The 14363-nt window shown below is 42.5% G+C and overlaps 1 non-coding gene across 1 annotated transcript; it reads left to right on the top strand.

Moving 5' to 3' along the window:
* Window positions 1–13590: 13590 nt before the first annotated feature.
* On the top strand, window positions 13591–13738 carry LOC145537305 (small nucleolar RNA SNORA12). The gene has a single exon (XR_014076328.1). It is a non-coding gene; the product is annotated as a small nucleolar RNA SNORA12 (small nucleolar RNA).
* Window positions 13739–14363: the final 625 nt, after the last annotated feature.

Raw genomic sequence — 14363 nt, 5'->3', positions numbered from 1 at the left:
AAGTTGATGTCTTCATGTCTTCTAATAAATCTTCAAAAAAGTGGCATCAGATGGGCTCTTCCTCCATCATACAAGCAGAAGTGGACCCCCTAGGTTATCTTCTGTGAGTGAAACGTAAATCTCTGAATAATATCAGGTGGTGCTGGTGAAAACTGATCATTCCAAAGGCTCCCAAGTATCAATATACCAAATACCTTATTCTTGAAAATAGACAGCCTAACACTTTAGGGGGTATAAATTCATGTCTTAATAAAGTTTATCACCATCTCTGCTTCACTCCACAAGGTTCTCGGCCTTGGCTGTACATCAGAATTACCAGCAGACCGGGGGAGGGAGGTTTTCAAACCCTGAGGCTGTATTCCCACTCCCTAGATATTCTAGCCTCCTTGGCCTGTGACATAGTATCAGAACTTTTAAAGATACAAAACCAAAAAAAAAAAAATGTTGAGAACCACTATGGTGAAACAGATATGGTGAGAAACTTAACTAAGACACAGGTTTTGACTCCCAAACTGTTTAGGCCTTCTTTTTTCCAAGACTCTCTATTCTGTTTGCATTGAAAGAAATAAGCCCTATTAGCGTATGTGTCCCAAGAAGCTGGCTATGTACAAACCTTCCTTATGTCTAAAAGCAATCATTTTAAACCTAATCTGTTTAAGTGCCAGAGGAGAGGTTATTATCGAATGACTCACTAATGGTGCTTGAGAGAACTATATACACAGAAGCCCATCCTTGCTGTAAGAAGAAATTCTCTTGAGTAAGCAAGTAAGCAAGCATGGGATAAACACTTTCAAAGAAAAAATAATCCTTTATTTCTGCAAAAGTCTTAACCTCACCACACCATTCAACCATAAGAACTAAAAAGAAGCAAAACTATTAGCATTAAACCATGGCAGTCCTTAGCACAAATAATACCACCATTGCTCAAAGCATTTTTGAAGTAATTCTTCTGAAATTTTCATCATGGCAGTTTTATTAGGCCACTTATGAAAAGTAGTTATTATATGGGACTTTTGGGATCCAAAAAGGTATTAAACAGATTCATCATTCATCTATAAAACTATCAATCAACTGACTTCTGGTTGTTTAAAAAATATCGGAAATAGCTCTCAATGATGACTGTGCCCTCTGTTGATAACCCATAAGAACAGAAGGGTGATCTTCTCTAGAAAAAAATTTCTGAAGGGCCAGGGATCTTAAGTGAGGAAGGCGACCCAAAGCTAGACTCTGAAGTCAATTCTTGTAGAGCAGAGGTACTCAAACTTTAATATGCATATAAATCACCTGGAAAGTGAAAGTCACTCAGTCGTGTCCGACTCTTCGAGACCCCGTGGACTATACAGTCCATGGAATTCTCCAGGCCAGAATACTGGAGTGGGTAGCTGTTCCCTTCTTCAGCAGATCTTCCCAACCCAAGGATCAAACCCACGTCTCCTGCATTGCAGGCAGATTCTTTACCAGCTGAACTACCAGGGAAGCCCAAGAACACTGGAGTGGGTAGCCTATCCTTTCTCTAGGGGATCTTCCAGACCCAGGAATCAAACCAGGGTCTCCTGTTTTGTAGGCAGATTCTTTACCAGCTGAGATCCCAGAGAAGCCCCCCAAAAATCACCTGGAAAACCTGTTAAGCAACAGTTTGCTGGGCCCTGTTCCCAGAGATTCTAATTCAGTCACCCTGGGTAGGGACCATCCATTTAATGTTCCATCAACTCTCAGGTGCTGCCTGAGGCCCACACTTTAAAACTGTTGTACAGTGAAACTGTGAAGATAAATACACTCATGTGAACATGTAAGTTCTATTATCCTTTTTTAAATAATAGAAATTATCGAAAGGGCTCGAGAGCCAACTTGGGAACACTCCTGCCAATCAAAGATGAAGTGGTAAGAATACAAAGGATGAGAACTGCAATGGATTGAAATCCACCAAATATGTTTAAATCCATGAGTTAACACTATCAAAACAATCCCTAAACAAACCCAAAACCTCAGTTGTCAGCATTGGAAAAATGCAAGGGAACAAATGCACTATTTTGAAAACTGAGAACTAGAAGGAAAGAATTAAGCATATATCTTATCTTTCCTCTACAAACTGTACCTCTGGGTGATCACTTAGTAAGGAAGAAGTATATCATGGTAGAATGAATAATGAAGAAGGTATGAAGGTAATGAGGACAGTAATGAGAGGAGGCCTATTTTGTAATGCCAAGTGAATGACTAGATCACTGAGCATCCACAACTGGTAACACGACAAAAAGACAGACAATCCCAAATGTTATACGCTCTTGATAGAAGTACATGTACCACCACCTATGAAGCAGTTTCCCAAATAAATAAAAACTGGCCTTGACTACACTTCTTGATGCAAGACAACAGTGTTTGGACAAAACAGACCCAGGGACGCTACAGCCTCCAACCACTCTCCAACCTCTTTTCCAGTCACAACCTTCAGAACCAGCCCAACTACCCTCAGCCCCTGGGATCAGCCAACGCCATTTTTCGAGCTTAGCGCCTTATTATGGACCAACCACAACCTCCCAGATTCGTCACAATGACTCCACCGAGGTGGAGGCCCCATCCACTGCCCGGTCACCCTGCATCTGTGGGCCTCATTCACCAACCTCTCTCTGGGCTTCTGTTTCCACCGCGACCACGTGGCTCTGGAGAGCGGTGGCCCCTTTGTCCTCGAACTGGCCCAGGAGAAGCACGAGGGCGCCCAGCGTCTCTTGAAAATGCAAGACCAGCAAGGCGGCCGCGCCCTCTCCCAGGACCGCAGCCGCATCTCAGGCTGAGTGGGGTCAAGCCCAGGACGCCGCGGAGGCCCCCGAGCTCGGGGACAAGCACCCGAACCGGGCCATCGTGGACCTGCAGGCCCGGGGTTCTGCCCGCGCAGCCCCCACCTCCGTCACTTCCGGGAGAGCCGCGGCCTAGGTGAGCCGGTGAAACTCATCAGGAAGATGGGCGACCGCCTGACCGACCTCGGCAGGCTGGCTGGTCCCCGGGCGGGGCTGGGCGGGTCTCTCTTCCAAGGGCTCACCCGCAAGCACCACCAGGAGCCGCCTGAGCCCAGCGGGCTTGGAGGAGCCCCTCTGGTGTCAGAGCTTCTGTCTGAAGTGTTAAGGGAAACACTGACTGAAACAGCCCACCGTGACCAGGCACCATAGCAACCATTTTGTATGAGTTATTTTATGACAGGAGGTCCTGTTAAGGAACAGGAAACTAACAAGCCACCACCAACTGGAAGAATTTGGGAAAGGTCAAAGGGAGACGCCACAGGTCCTACCAATCTCCCAGAATCCTCCTCACTGGCATCCATCCTGGCTGAGCGATGCACAAGCCACCAGGAAGGACCCTGAGTTAGATATTGGCCAGAGACAACCCCAAACTAACCTCATCATCATAAAACCCAAGACTGTGAGTCAGGTGGCAGAGCAGTCCTCCTGGGTTCTCTTACCCTCTTGTTCTCCCCCCAGGTGTCCCTTTCTAATAAAGTCTCTTGCTTGTCACCAAATGTGTCTCCTCAGAGAATTCATTTCCAAGTATTAGACAAGAACCCCCTTTCCTGCAACAGAAGGCCCCTCTCAGAAGCCCCTAGGCAGCTTTTTAATCACCATGGAGCCCTTACACCCACCTTGGACCAAATGAAAAACAATAAAACTTTTTTTGCAGCAAAAAAGAAAAAAAAGGAAAGAAATCAATCTAGGAGATATCACAATCAATTGCAATATATAGACTATATTTTTAGGATCCTAATTCAAAACACTAAAAAAATTATAATGTTTATAAAACCACATTGGTTCTTTTTTATTGGAGTATATTTGCTTTACATTGATGTGTTAGCTTCTGCTATACTGTAAAGTAAATCAGCTATATGTATACATATATATGCAGAGTACATTATGAGAAACGCTGGGCTGGAAGAAACACAAGCTGGAATCAAGATTGCCAGGAGAAATATCAATCACCTCAGATATGCAGATGACACCACTCTTATGGCAGAAAGTGAAGAAGAACTAAAGAGCCTCTTGATGAAAGTGAAAGTGGAGAGTGAAAAAGTTGGCTTAAAGCTCAATGTTCAGAAAACTAAGATCATGGCATCTGGTCCCATCACTTCATGGGAAATAGATGGGGAAACAGTGGAAACAGTGTCAGACTTTATTTTGGGGGGCTCCAAAATCACTACTGATGGTGATTGCAGCCATGAAATTAAAAGACGCTTACTCCTTGGAAGGAAGGTTATGACCAACCTAGACAGCATATTTAAAAGTAGAGACATTACTTTGCCAACAAAGGTCCGTCTAGTCAAGGCTATGGTTTTTCCAGTGGTCATGTATGGATGTGAGAGTTGGACGGTGAAGAAAGCTGAGTGCCGAAGAATGGATGCTTTTGATCTGTGGTGTTGGAGAAGACTCTTGAGAGTCCCTTGGACTGCAAGAAGATCCCACGAGTCCATCCTAAAGGAGAGCAGGCCTGGGTGTTCATTGGAAGGACTGATGTTGAAGCTGAAACTCCAATACTTTGGCCACCTCATGTGAAGAGTTGACTCATTGGAAGAGACCCTAATGCTGGGAAGGATAGGAGGCAGGAGGACAAGGGGACGACAGAGGATGAGATGGTTGGCATCACCGACTCGATGGACATGGGTTTGGGTAAACTCCAGGAGTTGGTGATTGACAGGGAGGCCTGGTGTGCTGCGATTCATAGGGTCGCAAAGAGTCGGACACAACTGAGCGACTGAACTGAACTGAACTGATACATATATCACCTCTTTTTTGGATTTCTTTCCCATTTAGGTCAGCACAGAGCACTGAATAGAGTTCCCCGAGCTATACAGTAGGTTCTCATTTGATCATTCTTGAAGCTAGATGAGAAGTACATGAACAGGACAAATGGGAAGGGTCTGCTTTGTCTAATTTTGCATATGTTTGAAATTTTCCATAATAAAGTATTTTTTGAAAAGTTAAAATTTGGTCACTGTTTATTAGCTGTCTAGCACTTTAAGTGCCTATACTAAGGCAATGTATATAAATGCACAAAGTTTGTCATCAGACTTCTAGCTTCACCGCTAAATCACAAACTGTGTGTTCTTCAGCAAATGACCTAAAATCTTTCAGCCTCAGTTTCCTTACCAATAAAGTAAAGCTAATTACATCCCTGAAGGCTTTGTAGAGAATAAATATAAGTGTTTAGCTGAGTGCCTTAAATAAATACCTTTTTTAGACCTCCTTCGTTTTTTTTTTTTGTCTCCTACTTTTCAATACAGAAATGCAAGGAGCCCTTCATGTCACCTAGACAAGCAATATTGACTCAGTCAATTTCTTTTCACATTATTTCCTGGAAAATGTAGACAGCCTGGTATGTTTGTTTCCAAGGGTTTAAAACAGCAAGCAAACTCTGGAGAGATCCAGGGAATGAGGAGTGAGAAAGAACGTATGTAGTTAACTCAGTTTTCAGTCAAGGGTGGTTTTGTCTCACAAGGGATATTTAACAATGTCTAGAGACAAACTCGAAGAAGACAATGGCATCCCACTCCAGTACTCTTGCCTGGAAAATCCCATGGACGGAGGAGCCTGGTGGGCTGCCGTCTATGGGGTCGCAGAGTCAGACATGACTGAAGTGACTTAGCAGCAGCAGCAGCAGCAGCGGCAGCAGAGACAAACTGTGGAAAATTCTTCAAGAGATAGGAATACCAGACCACCTGACCTGCCTCTTGAGAAACCTGTATGCAGGTCAGGAAGCAACAGTTAGAACTGGACATGAAACAACAGACTGGTTCCCAATAGGAAAAGGAATACGTCAAGGCTGTATATTGTCACCCTGCTTATTTAACTTATATGCAGAGTACATCTTGAGAAAAGCTGGGATGGAAGAAGCACAAGCTGGAATCAAGATTGCCAGGAGAAATATCAATCACCTCAGATATGCAGATGACACCACCCTTATGGCAGAAAGTGAAGAAGAACTAAAGAGTCTCGTGATGAAATTGAGAGAGGAGAGTGAAAAAATTGGCTTAAAGCTCAACATTCAGAAAATTAAGATCATGGCATCCGGTCCCATCACTTCATGGGAAATAGATGGGGAAACAGTGGGAACAGTGACAGACTTTATTTTTGGGGCCTCCAAAATCACTGCAGATGGTGACTGCAGCCATGAGATTAAAAGACGCTTGCTCCTTGGAAGGAAAGTTATGACCAACCTAGACAGCATATTAAAAAGCAGAGACATTACTTTGTCAACAAAGGTCCATCTAGTCAAGGCTTTGGTTTTTCCAGTGGTCATGTATGGATGTGAGAGTTGGACTATAAAGAAAGCTGAGTGCCAAATAATTGATGCTTTTGAACTGTGGTGTTGGAGAAGACTCTTGAGAGTCCCTTGGACTGCAAGGAGATCAGTCCTGAATATTCATTGGAAGGACTGATGTTGAAGCTGAAACTCCAATACTTTGGCCACCTGATGTGAAGAACTGACTCATTGGAAAAGACCCTGATGCTGGGAAAGATTGAAGGCAGGAGGAGAAGGGGACGACAGAGGATGAGATGGTTAGATGGCATCACCGACTCAGTGGACATGGGTTTGAGTAAACTCCGGGAGTTGGTGATGGACAGGGAGGCCTGGCGTGCTGCAGTCCATGGGGCCACAAAGAGGCAGACACAACTGAGTGACTGAACTGAACTGAGCGATATTTTTGGTTGTCATAAGTTGAGTGGAAGGGTGCTACTGGCATCTACTGGTTCGAGACCAGAGATGCTGCTAAGCATCTTACTGCATGCACAGGGTTGCTCCCCATAACAAATAATTATCTGGCCCAAGATACCAGCAGTACCAAGGCTGAGAAACCATAGGCTAATGTGACGAAAACTCCTTGATGAAGCTTTTCCTAGATAATTAACTTTGCCTGTCTTTGTTCGTCTTATCTGACGCATACAGGTTATTAAAGGCATGCTCAGGAGAAATCATTCAAGATGTGATTACTCTGTCTCTGTGGCCCTAATTTGTTATTCATTTCCTTATGAGAAAAAAAATTTGAGTAGTGTTCTGATTTTATTGCCTTTGAGTTTCAAAGGGCAAACTTGAAGCATGCACTGATTACCTTCTTAATTAATAGACTACGAAGGCAGGGCATCACTTTATTAACTAGTGGGAAGGATGTACTATCTCCCAACAACTTGGTAGTCTTTATTCCCCACTGTTATGCCACTAGGGGAAGATTGAGATGAAGAAGTTTCAGACTGCTCCCCAAACAGATATATTTCTCTTGTTAAAATGGCCCATTTCAGTGTAGATGACACCTTCCTACCAAGACATTATTAAATAGAATCATCCCCTTTCTAACGTCAGAACACTTGAGGTCAAGACCACAGTACCACAGGTGCTGAAGGAAAGAGGTAAATGATGATAACTGTGTATTTAACTAGCAAGCAATAGCCAGGCTATTTCGATGTTTTAGGGGTCAGTTGTTTAGTAGCTTCAGTCATGTCTGACTCTTTGCGACTGACTGTAGCCCACCAGGCTCCTCTGTGCATGGGATTTCCCAGGCAAGAATACTGGAGTGGGTTGTCATTTTCTCCTCCAGGGGATCTTTCCAACCCAGTGCTCAGACCCACATCTCCTGCATTGGCAGGTGGATTCTTTACCACTGCACCACCTGGGAAGCCCTTTAGGGGGCAGGGAATGGGGTAAAAATCTTTGAAAAGAAAAAAAGTGGGGGGAAATCCGGACAGGTGATGGAATGGCTTAAGGATCTATAATGTGGTTCCTAGTTCTTTATTTCCACCTCACCCCATCCCATCCATTCTCTGAAAACTGCCCCACCCCACAGCCTAGGGAATTGGGTTAGGACACCTGATTAACAGAGCCAAGCCAGGCCTATTCAGTGGTTTCTCAGATTCTCAGATTCCCTGTTTCAGGAATTAGAACTAAGAGATAGAGACTGAGTGGATCTGGAACTGAGTTGTAGGCAGTATGTCCACAGATGACTCTTGACGACAGGAACCAGAGTAGCTTGAGAAGCCCTCAGGGGTTGTCTGTGGACATACTGCCTACAACTCAGCTCCAACCATCTATGTCTGAGACAGATGTGTCCACATCCCTACCGAGAGAAGAGACTAACATGAGAAATGAAGCTGAGAGCTGTCTACGGGGAAGGCCAATTAATAGACATTTGAGCTCCATGCCCAGGAGGGTCAAGGGATGACACTCTGCCCCAGAGACCAGCTCACAGTAAATTCCCTTTCTCAGAAATCCTATAAGTAGTTCAGATATACCACACTTCTAACACTTTCATATATAGTCTTACAACTGTTTTATGTTATATTGAATTATTGTTTATCTAATCATGTTAGCTAATTCTCATTTGTAACTTTTATACTTATGTCTCATTTTGTCAATTAACTTACCAACTGGACTTGGGAAAATCAGTTCCCACTCTCAGGGTCCATCCACTTTCTTACATCATCCTCAACCCACTCAGACTGGCTTCCACCACTCCACTAAAACTGAATTATGTTTCTACGTGTTTCTTAGATGCACAGAAAGATCTTTCCAAGCAGCAGATCTTGATTAGGAGATATTTCGTCTCCTCACCCCCAAGGTGATTTTGCAGTGTCTGTCTTGATAGTCAGAAGTTGGAGGGTGCTGCTAGCATCTGATGGGTAGAAACCAGAGATGCTGCTAAACATACTACAACGCACAGGAAAATCCCACACAACAATTATCCATCCCCTAAATGTCAATAATGCCAAAGCTGAGAAACCTTCAGTTCAGTTCAGTCACTCAGTCGTGTCCAACTCTTTGTGACCTCATGGACTGTAGCACACCAGGCCTCCCTGTCCATCACCAACTCCCGGAGTTTACTCAAACTCATGTCCATTGAGTTGGTGATGCCATCTAACCATCTCATCCTCTGTCGTTCCCTTCTCCTCTCACCTTCAATCTTCCCAGCATCAGGGTCTTTTCAAATGAGTCAGTTCTTCACATCAGATGGCCAAAGTATTGGAGTTTCAGCATCAGTCCTTCCAATGAATATTCAGGACTGATTTCCTTTAGGATGGACTGAGAAACCTTGCTTTAGGGCAAAGAAATGTCTTTGAGACATAATAACACAATTCAAAATGGGCAACAAATTTGAATAGACATTTCTTCAAAGAAGATATACAAATGGCCAATGAACACGTTAAAAAATGCTCAACATCATTAGCCATTAGGGAAATGCAAATCAAATCCCCAAGGAGATGCCACTTCATACACACTAGAAAGAGTATAATTTTTTTCAATGGAAAATAATAAGAATTGGTGAGTACATGGAGAAATTGGAACCCTCACGCATTGATGGTGGAAATGTAAAATTGTGCAGCCTCTTTGGAAAACAAATTTTGAAAGTTCCTCAAAAAGTTAAACGTTGAGTTACCACTTAAATTACCAATTCCACTCCTAAGAGAATTGAAAATATATGTCCACAGAAGAACTGTATGTGAATGTCATAGCAGCATTAATCACTTTAACCATGACGTGAAAACACCCATATGTCCTTAGATGATGAATGGAGAAACAAATGGTGGTATATTCATACAATGGAATATTATTCGGCCACAAAAAGAATGGAGCACCAATATAAGCTACAACACGACTAAATCTTGAAAACATACGCTAAGTGAAAGAAGCCAGACACAAAAAAACACATATATTGTATGATTTCATTTATATGTAATGTCAAGAATAGGTAAATCCATAGGACAGAAAGTAGATTCATGGTTGCCTGGTGCTGGGGGTATGCTGAGGGAATGGAGAGTGACTGCTAATAAGTACAGAGTTTCTTTTGGGGGATGATGAAAGTGTTCTAAAATTAAATTGTGTTTATGGCTACAGGACCCTGTGAATATGCTAAAAAAAATTGACTTCTATACTTTAAAATGTGAATTACATCTTTGAAAGAATGTCTCTTTCTATCTCTGGAGGGCCTACCCCAAAGTAGGTACTCATTAAATAAGGCAGTACATCTGAGACACTGAGGACAAAAAGATTTCTTTCCTGCTCTGATTACCAATATATTAACATTTTTTTGCCCAAAAAGGAACAGTAGTGGACTTTCCTGATCACCCAGTAGGTGAAGAATCTGCCTGCCAATGCAGGAGACACGGGTACTATCCCTGGTCTGGGAAGACCACATGCCCACATGCTGCAGGGCAACTGAGCCCATTCACCACAACTACTGAGCCTGACCTCTGCAGCCCAGGAGCCGCAAATACTGAAGCCTGTGAGCCTAGAGCCAGTGCTCCACAACATGAGAAGACCTCACAATGAGAAGCCTGTGCACCACAACTAGAGAGCAGCCCGCTCTCACTGAAACTAGAGAAAGCCAGCACACAACAATGAAGATCCAGTGCAACCATAATTAAATAAATAAATAGTTTTTCAAAAAGAGTTACCTAAAATTTCCCCCAAATCTATTTATGCCCATTGTACTTGTGATTGGAAAGATATCATTTAATTAAATGCTATATAAACGGATAAAATGATGAGAAAAAAAGGTGCTTTATTTTTTTAAAGAAAGAAACTAAGTTGTTTCATAAAGAAAAGATAGTCATGGGATTTTTTTAAATTGTTATTAAATTAGGTGAGAACAAGACTACTGTAAAAGATAGGGACAAAATTCCCCCAAATCTAGGATTCCACACGCAGAGTGTTTTCAGAGTATCTCGACTTTTCACTTCATTTAGAATTCACCAAAAATGGAAACCAGAGGCATTGCTTATATGTATGCCTGCACAGTGGTAAAGAATCTGCCTGCCAATGCAGGAGACATGGCTTTGATCCCTGGGTGGGGAAGATCCCCTGGAGCAGGAAATGGCAACCCACTCCAGTATTCTTGCCTGGAAAATTCCAAGGACAGAGGAGATTGGCAGGCTGTAGTCCATGGGGTCGCAAAGAGTCAGACATGACTCAGTGACTAAGCATGCATGCAATGAAGAAAACATAGAGCTGTAATCAGTGGCCCAATTAAAGCATCAACCAATTAATATCATATTTATTTTAAATTTACATAAACTATTTAGTGTATATATTTATCATTTTTTAAAACAAGTCTCCATTTTAACCATTTTATCTTTCAGTTAATCAATCTACTGGTCTGTACTGTATAGGGTAAGAAGTCTTCTGTGCTTCCTGGTGATTATAACTCTCTCCTACCTCGTATAATGAAGAAAACCCTACAAAACTCTTTGATTAATGCTCCATTTTCGTCTTGAATTCCATGCGTGATATTTAAAAAAATCCTTCAATTGTCATCCTAACAAAAAGTGTGATAGTCACATTTATGAGGCAAATCTGTGTACAAGTCTTAGCCATCTCTCTCGAAGGCTTATCCAACTCTGCCCATCTCTGGGCAACTGAGAAAGCTGTGGAGAGTGAGTCTGCCATCTTTGCTATCTCTAAGCAGGCCCCACCTAGCCTTCAGATATCACAAACCTCTAGCAACCCTAGGAGTCTGGCAGGATTTAGGGTGGAGAGCCTTGAAAACAGCTTCCCAGGTGGCGCTAGTGGTAAAAAACCTGCCTGCCAATGAAGGAGATGTAAGAGACTCGGGTTCGATTCCTGGGTCTGGAAGATCCCTTGGAGGAGGAAAGGGCAACCCACTCCAGTATTCTTGCCTGGAGAATCCCATGGACAGAGGAACCTAGCAGGCTACAGTTCATAGGGTTGCAAAGAGTCAGACACCACTGAAGCAACTTAGCACTCATGCACGCCTTGTAAACAGTGATCACATCTTTGTTGCTGTTGTTAATGATAATGTCAATCAATTTAGAGGCTGGAGGCAAGTTGAAATTGGTTCACCCAACACTGATCTATGATTCAAAGGCTGAGTTGAAATTCACTCATTCTCCTAGATGACCTTAGATGGACAAATTCAGGACTCTCCCCGGGCAAAGAGAATACAGAATAAACAGTGATTTAAATTTCTTTCACTCATTCAACAAACATTTACAAAGCATCTACAGTATGTCAGGAGCCAGGTATCTAAGATAAATGTGATAGCCTCTACTCTCAAAGAAAATAGAGCAAAAAATATATATGTAGGGCAAAGTTTTTTTTTTTTTTTTTTTGACTGCGTCATGCAGCTTGTGAGATCTTAGTTCCCTGACCAGAGATGGAACCTGTGTTCCATGCAGTGGAAGCACAGAGTCCTAACCACTGGGCCACCAGAGAATCCCCCTCCCTTTTTAGGGCAAACTCTTAAAAGATTGAGGTTGTTTACTAAATATGATGGTACTGTTAAAAATTCTAATCACACTAGTTTTTGTTTTCAAAAGAATTATTTAAATGGTTCTGTATTTTTTGTTTCCATCTTAATGGAATGAGGCTGAAGCTGAAGCTCCATTACTTTCACCACCTGATGTGAAGAGCTGACTCAGTGGAAAAGATGCTGTTGCTGGGAAAGATTGGAAGTAGGAGGAGAAGGAGACGACAGAGGATGAGATGGTTGGATGACATCACCAACTCAATGGACATGAGTTTGAGCAAACTCTGGGAGGTGGTGGAGGACAGAGGAGCCTGGAGTGCTGCAGTCCATGGGGTCACTAAGAGTCAGACACGACTGAGCGACTGAACTGAACTGAACTGAACTGAAGGTTTCTCAACTTTGGCGTTATTGACACTTAGTGACTGAACAACAACAATGGAATGAGGAAGACAGATTTGAAACATGTTTCCTTTTTGTCCTGGGTCTTCCTTTCCAATTTCTAAAATTCCTTTTCTCTTTCTGTATATGGTGTGGGCATGTGTTTGAGGGAGAGAGAGATAGAGAGAGACAAAGCGGCAGGGGGGTGATTTATAGTTTTTGAAAAGACGGAGAACTTAAAAAATGTCCTAATACCTGGGGCAAGATTGAAATAAAGAGTATGTTTGCACATTATGAGGTCTCATTGTGATCATGGGGCAAGATTAGTTTTAGGCCAGTTCTTGTATATTCTTTACTCCATGGTATTTGAAAGCTGGCTCCAAGTCCCTTAGAAGAAAGGCAAAAAAACCCAGTAAGATTCCTTTTCTCCCCATAGTTTCCAGCCTAAGAAGACCAAGGGAACCCCAGGTTTCACACCCCCCCAAGTCCAGCCTCTTACTCCCATCTTTTTTGTGTGTGAATTGAGCCGTTGAGGTGAGCCTGTGAAAGTGCCCAGATGCTTGATAGTCAAGGCTTGCTTTAGAGGACCACAGTGAGTGGGACTCAACAGTTCAGGCAGAGACTTCAAGAGACTTGGATTCAGTTGTATCAGGAATGGAGCATGTGCTCCACCTGTCAACTTTCAGAGGAAGAACAATCGATCAGCACAGTAGCCTGTAGCAATGATGACACACCTATTAATTGGGTTCGGAGGACATGTGACCTGTGGATCAATCTCCCATACAGTTTGCAAAGGAGACAAAGACTGTTGAGTTAGCTGAAGGCTGTGCAAATCAATACCTGTTCCTGTAATATTAGGATTCATGTGCAGAAATTACAGAGGAATGAGAAGAAAAAGGCCTAATTGTGTTTGGGGACAAAAAGTGAAAATGTAATATCTGCTTTCCCTTTAAGTAAGTGGCTTAAAAAAATGTTCAGATAGTTGTGGTGGTTTTCTTTTTGGCACTTGTGCTGAACTTTCAAATGGTTCCGACTCTGCTACAGATATTATACAGGAGCTGCCAAAGGTTTAATGGCAACAAGATCTCTTTCCAGCCTTTTCTGAATCAGAGATTGGCTCTCAAAGGTGGCAGAAAAAAAAATGTTCAGATAACTAAACTTCAGAAATGTGGAAGGTTCTAAATTGTTTCATTTCCTTCAAATAAAGACCAAATATGAGACTTTCCTAGTGGTTCATTGGTTGGGATTCTGTATTCCCAATGCAAGGGGCCCTGGATCCATACCTGTTTGGGGAACTAGACCCCACATGCCATAACTAAGAACCTGCATGCTGAAACTAAGATCCAGTGTGACCAAACTAAAAATAATAATAATAAAATACATTTTTTAAAAAAGACTAAATATTCAATATACAGTTTTGTTGTTTCTATTAATTTTTCTTTCTTCTCTTATGGCCTACACACCAATCAACAGATTTTCATAGAACCCCTACTATGTGCCAGGCTCTGTGAGTGGTCCATAGGAGCGGGCCCACCAGGAAGTCCTGGGATACAGGGCAAGAAGTAAGGGCTTTGGAATTAGATCTTGAGCTAATAAAAATTTCAGGGTGAAAGTATTTTATGCTACTGACTTATGATCCAGAGGAAGAGAGGAAGATAAATCATTAGTATAAAATGACTTTACATAGAATTTTGGAATAGCAGAAAGAACTAGGCTAACCACGTTATTTCCTACCAGGGCACTGTAGGGTATC

This window comes from Giraffa tippelskirchi, chromosome X (assembly GCF_054371585.1).
Source record: "Giraffa tippelskirchi isolate mGirTip1 chromosome X, T2T-mGirTip1v1.2.pri, whole genome shotgun sequence".
Lineage (NCBI taxonomy): Eukaryota > Metazoa > Chordata > Mammalia > Artiodactyla > Giraffidae > Giraffa > Giraffa tippelskirchi.
This window is presented reverse-complemented; position numbering and strand designations above follow the sequence as displayed.